Source organism: Ursus americanus, chromosome 32 (assembly GCF_024610735.1).
Source record: "Ursus americanus isolate L20-20 chromosome 32, mUrsAme1.1.p, whole genome shotgun sequence".
In the NCBI taxonomy this organism is placed as follows: Eukaryota; Metazoa; Chordata; class Mammalia; order Carnivora; family Ursidae; genus Ursus; species Ursus americanus.
Window position 1 is genome coordinate 28890073 of NC_142158.1, and position 6008 is coordinate 28896080.

Below are 6008 nucleotides of genomic sequence, written 5' to 3' on the forward strand. Positions count from 1 at the left end.
AGGAAGCAAAAAATGGGGAATAACAATCCAAACCACCACAAGACCACCATCACTTGCCCATTCCTCACCCCCTCCCCAAACAACAATATTCCCAAACTGATTTAGGAAGTATGGGAGTAAAGTTTCCCTTGTGCAAAGAGTATCAGTGGAGCATCACAAAGGTCCCAAAAAGTCAGCATACCAGGCATGACAGAGCAAGATGAGGAAAGCCTAGGTCTTGGAGGATATAGTTGAAGGTCTTTAGCAGACACCTACCTCTAGAACTTTTTGTAATATGAAACGATTTAATGTCCATATTGTTAGCTGAGATTTCTGTCAATTGTACCTGAGTGCATCCAAACTGACACTGGACTCTTATTAGCCCTATTTTTCCATGAGGCCTAGAGAAGTAAGTACTGGAGGTTGGATTTGAACCCAAGATTTGTCTACAGAGCACGTGCTTTTACTTTACTATGATACCTTGCCTTCCTAGTCTTGTGTGAGTCTGAAGTCTCTAACATACATGTCAGCTGATGCAAAGGATAATGCAGTTAAATGCCTCCATGGTGAAAAAGCAGAAAATCTGGGCATGGTAAAAAATACCAACATGGCTTTTGTCTGACCCTGTAGCCCTACAGCTCAGAGAAGAGTCAGGACCAGGCATCAGAGGCTACTCAGATATAGGACTCTACTCAGATAGAGGGCTAGTCCTGGGGTTTGCCTGAGTTTTATGCAGAGAGAGATGTTATATGATGGTGACCCCACTCAACAATTTAATCAACCTACACATTTAAAACAAGCCCTCTCAAGCACCTGCTCCCTTCATCCCCCTGTTCTTCTTTGAAATGACGAAAAGGAAATTTGGCAACTAGCAGTCCAAAGTTATCAATCTTCAAATCTATTCTATAGATCCAGATTTATGGATTACATGGAAATAGCTGTCTAGGTATTATATCCCACACAGGAGGTGTTCAGCAGGTTTACTGAATGAACGAACAAACTACAATCTAGGATCAGGTCTTGATAACCCTCACTGCAAGTCTAGAGGTCTGTTGGCCAGTATATTTAGAGTAATTGAAGCTCAGAGGGCTAGCTGATGCTAGTCAAAGTCATGTGAGACAGATCAGCCTGGATACCCAGGATATCGTGTCTTTCCAGTGAGTAGATTTCTCATACCTCTGTCCAAGGCAATTCCTACTACTAACATAAATATATATGAATAAATATGATAGTCACTGAGCATGAATCAGAGGGACATGGTGAGTGAGGTTTCCCTAGCTCCCCACAGAAGACATTGAGCCATCTCTGCCTTGAGAGGATGTGGGAAATTTGAAAGTGTAATCTAATTTCTCAGGTTTGGATGCAATTTTGTCACACAGTGCAAAATATATATATTATATAAAATTAAAATAATTATATGAACTTAAACTGATATTTTTAAGGACTCCTCCTCCTATTAAGAGAAATCTTCCCCTGTCCAAGCCCCAATCTCTCATCTGTGAGAGTATCTTTAGGGTCTTCCCCATGACCCTACATAGCACTTGGCTCTCAGGTGGCATGATGACTGTCCAGGGTTGTTGTTGTTGTTTTTTATCTATTTATTTGTCTGAGAGAGAGTGTGTATAAGCAGAGGGAGCAGCAGGCAGAAGGAGAAGGAGAATCAGGCTCCCTGCTGAACAAGGAGCCCAATAAGGGACTCGATCCCAGGATCCCCAGATCATGACCTAAGCCGAAGGCAGATGCTTAACTGACTGAGCCACCCAGGTGCCCCGAATGTCCAGGGTTTTAACAGACCTCCAGTGATGATGGGATCCCTGGTGCTGACACATCCGTGCCATCACTATCTTTTTATACTGGGCTTCTGCACAGAGGGACCAGGATGGGGCATCCGCCTCCACCCACAGGCCTCTGCTTCCACAGCTGGGGCTGTATGGTCTTTCTTAGTTCTTATCTTTTACTTGCTCTGAAGCAGAAGGCCTTCTTAGGGAGCTTGAATTTGCCCATATCTAAGGATAGCTTGATTCATGCCCCATTTTGCGGCTATTTCTTTTATTCAGTCACACAACCAGTCAACAAATATTGATGGCCAACTTTGTGCCATCAGTGTGCTAACTAGTGGTTAACAAAAGATTAGGTCCCTGCCCTCATGCAGCTTGTGGCCCAGCTGAAAATATTAACATTTAGTAAGACATTACAATGCACATGAAGTGAGTTATGATAGAGGCAATAAAATGTGCTATGAGAAGTATGAACAGGGACAGCTAATTTAGGGCAATGCAGTAAAGAGCTCGCTAAGGATGAGAACTGAAGGATGAGTAGAAATTAGCCCAGTAAAAAAGTGGGGGGGGGCTTAAAAAACATTTTTTTTTTTTAATTAGAGGCACCTGGCTGGCTCAGTCAGTAGAGCATGTGACTCTTGATCTCCAGGTCATGAGCATAATTCCCACCTTGGGCGTAGAGCTTACTTAAAAAAAAAAAATTAAAGAGTGGGCGGCTGAGGGGCTCACTGTTTGGTATAAGTTGTTTCTGATGGTAGAAGAAATGCTCCGGAGGTGCCTGGGTGGCTCAGTCAGTGAACCGTCTGCCTTTGGCTCAGGTCATTATCCCAGGGTCCTGGGATTGAGCCCCACCTTGGGCTCCCTGCTTAGTGGGGAGTCTGCTTCTTCCTCTCCTCCTGCCCCTCACCCCGCTCATGCTATCTCTCTCTCTGTCAAATAAATAAATAAAATCTTTTTAAAAAAATGCTCCATGAAACTGTTACTTGGATACAGAGTTATAACCAACATTAAAACAAAAACAACATACACTTTCCCAGAGAAGAGAAAGAGTATATGAGTATATTTTCAAACTATTTTATACTAATATAACTAGGTTAACAACATTAGACAAAGACAGTCTAAGACAGGAAAACTATAGGCTAATCTCAGTGACATACATAGTTGGGAAAATCCTAAACAAGATTTTCATAAGTCGAGGCACCTGGGTGGCTCAATCAGTTAAGCATCTGCCTTTGGCTCAGGTCATGATCCTGGGGTCCTGGGATTGAGCCTGGTGCGTCTCCCTCTCCTTGCTCAGCGGGGAGCCTCCTTCTCCCTCTCCCTCTGCCCTTCCCCTTGCTCGCTCTCTCTGGCTATCTCTCTCAAATAAATAAAATCTTTTTTAAAAAGAAAATATTTTCATAAATCTAATCAAGCTGTGGTGTGTGTGTGCTACTAATCTGACAATAAAAAAGGGGGGAAACCCATAAATAATTATTGTATTGTTTATAGGGATTTTATTGTCTACATAGAAAACCCAACGCATTATTAGAATTGATAGAAAAGCTTAGAAATGGTACTGGATATGAGATTAATATGCAAAACAATTGGTTTTCTTTAAACAAGAAGCTGATAGTAGGAAAATATAGTTTTATAAAAGCCCTTTTATATTTACAATAAAGATTTTAAGATAACTAGGAATAAACTGAACAAAAATGTTCAAGAAAGTTCTGGAAAAATTATAGCATTTATTGAAAGGTGCTAAAGAAGACCTAAATAAGCAAAGAGACACACTATGTTTATGGATGAGAAGATTTAATATTACAATGATGGCAACTGTCTCTGAATTAATCTATAAATCTAATGCAATTCTAATAAAAATCCCTAGTAACAGTTTTTCTGGATTGCACGAGCTGATTCTAAAATTTGTATGGATGAATAAAGGGCCAAGAACAACTAAGATAACAAGTTTGAAGATTTGCCTTACCATATATCAGAATTATGGCAATTATTTAGGAATTAAGATAATCTGGTATTGATACAGGGATAAACTCATAGAGCAGTGGAGCAGAATAGAAAGCTTAAAGATAATAATCATGCATAGATACTGACATAGGTACGCTGTCCTTGTTCTGTGGATCGGATTGAGCATTCAACAAATTGCACTGAAACAACTGGTTATCCATATGAAAAATAAAATAAAAATAGATTTCTACCTCATTCCATACAGAAAAAGGAGACCCAAATGGATTGAAGTCCTAAATGTGAAAAGCAAAACTTTTAAACTTTCAGAGAAAAATATAGGACAGTAAATTATTGGGATAAAATAGAATTTCTGAAATAAAATCCTTGAAAAGCACAAGCCCAAAGGGAAAAGATTGATGTTTGTCTCTGTTAAAATTGAAAACTTCTGGGGCACCTGGCTGGCTCAGTCAGAAGAATATGCGACTCCTGATTTTGGGGTCGTGAGTTTGAGCCTCACATTGGGTGTAGAGATTATTTAAGGGGCGCCTGGGTGGCTCAGTCATTAAGCATGTGCCTTCAGCTCAGGTCATGATCCCAGGGTCCTGGGGCTCCCTGCCCAGCGGGAAGCCTGCTTCTCCCTCTCCCTCTCCCCCTGTTTGTGTTCCCTCTCTCTCTGTCAAATAAATAAATAAAATCTTTTTTAAAAATAAAAATAAAGTCTTTTTTGGAACAAATAAATAAAAGTCATTATATGTTACAAATTAACAACAAAGCATTTATTACCCTGAGAAAGGGTAACAGAATAGCCAAACAATAAGATTATGAGGGAGACTTTTTATTGGTTACCTTTTTAAAATTTTTTAAAAATTTTAAAAAGATTTTATTTAGTTCTTTGACAGCACGAGAGAGCACAAGCAGGGGGAGTGGCAGAGAGAGGGAGAAGCAGGCTCTCTGCTGAGCAGGGAGCCCTACGAGGGGCTCGATCCCAGGACCCTGGGATCGGGCCCTGAGCTGAAGGCAGACACTTAACCGACTGAGCCACCCAGGCGCCCCATGGTTACCTTTTTTAAAAAGGAAAATTCACATAGTGTAGAGTACATTTTAAAGTGTACAGTTCTGAGGTATTTAGCATATTCACAATGTTATGTGACTACTACCTTTCTCTAGTTTCCAAAGCTTTTTCATCACCCCATAAGACTACTCCATATCCATTAAGTAATCACTCCATATTCCCCCAACTTCATCCCCTGGTAACCTCTAATCTGCTTTCTATCTCTGGATTTGCCTATTTGCCTGTAGACTGCATATATCTTATGAAAAGGAATCACATGTGGGCGCCTGGGTGGCTCAATGAGTTGAGCCTCTGACTCTGGCTCGGGTCATGATCTCAGCAGGGTGTCTGCTTGTCCCTCTCCCTCTGCCTTTCCCCCTGCTCATGCACTCTCTCTCTAGCCCCCAAATAAATACATAAAATCTTTAAAAAAGAAAGAAAGAAAGAAAGAAAGAAAGAAAGAAAGAAAGAAAGAAAGAAAGAAAGAAAGAAGAAAGAAAGAAAAAAGAGGAACCACGCAGGAGCACCTGGGTGCTCAGTCGGTTAAGCCTCCCACTCTTGGTTTTGGCTCAGGTCATGATCTCAGGGTCTTGAGATTGCCCGGCACTGGGCTCCCTGCTCACTGGGGAGTCTACCTCCCTTCTCTCTCTCCCTCTGCTCCTCTCCCTGTGCATGCTCTCAGTCTCTTTCTAAGATAAATAAATCTTAAAAAAAAAAAAAAGGAATCACGCAACATGCGATCTTTTGTGTCTGGCTTCTTATATTTAACATAATGTTTTCGGGGTTCATCAAAGTAGCATGTATCAGTACTACATTCCTTTTTATGGCTGAATACTTACTATTTCATTCTACCTATATATCATAATTTGTTTATCCGTTCATCAGTTGATGGACATTTGGGCTGTTTCTACCTTTTGACTATTATAAACAGTGCTGCTATAAACATTGTACAGTTTTCTGTGTGGACACATGCTTTTATTTCTCAGGTAAAATTGCTGGTTCATACACAAAACTGGACCCTACTTAAAGTGCTAAGGACAGATTCTAGTCAGTAGAATACTGTTGCGGTAAGGAAAAGAGGCCAGCATAAGTGAAACTCAACTCTGATTTATTTATTTTTTTTTAAAGATTATTTATTTATTTATTTGACAGAGGGAGACCGCCAGCGAGAGAGGGAACACAAGCAGGGGGAGTGGGAGAGGAAGAAGCAGGCTCCTAGCAGAGGAGCCTGATGTGGGGCTCGATCCCAGAACGCG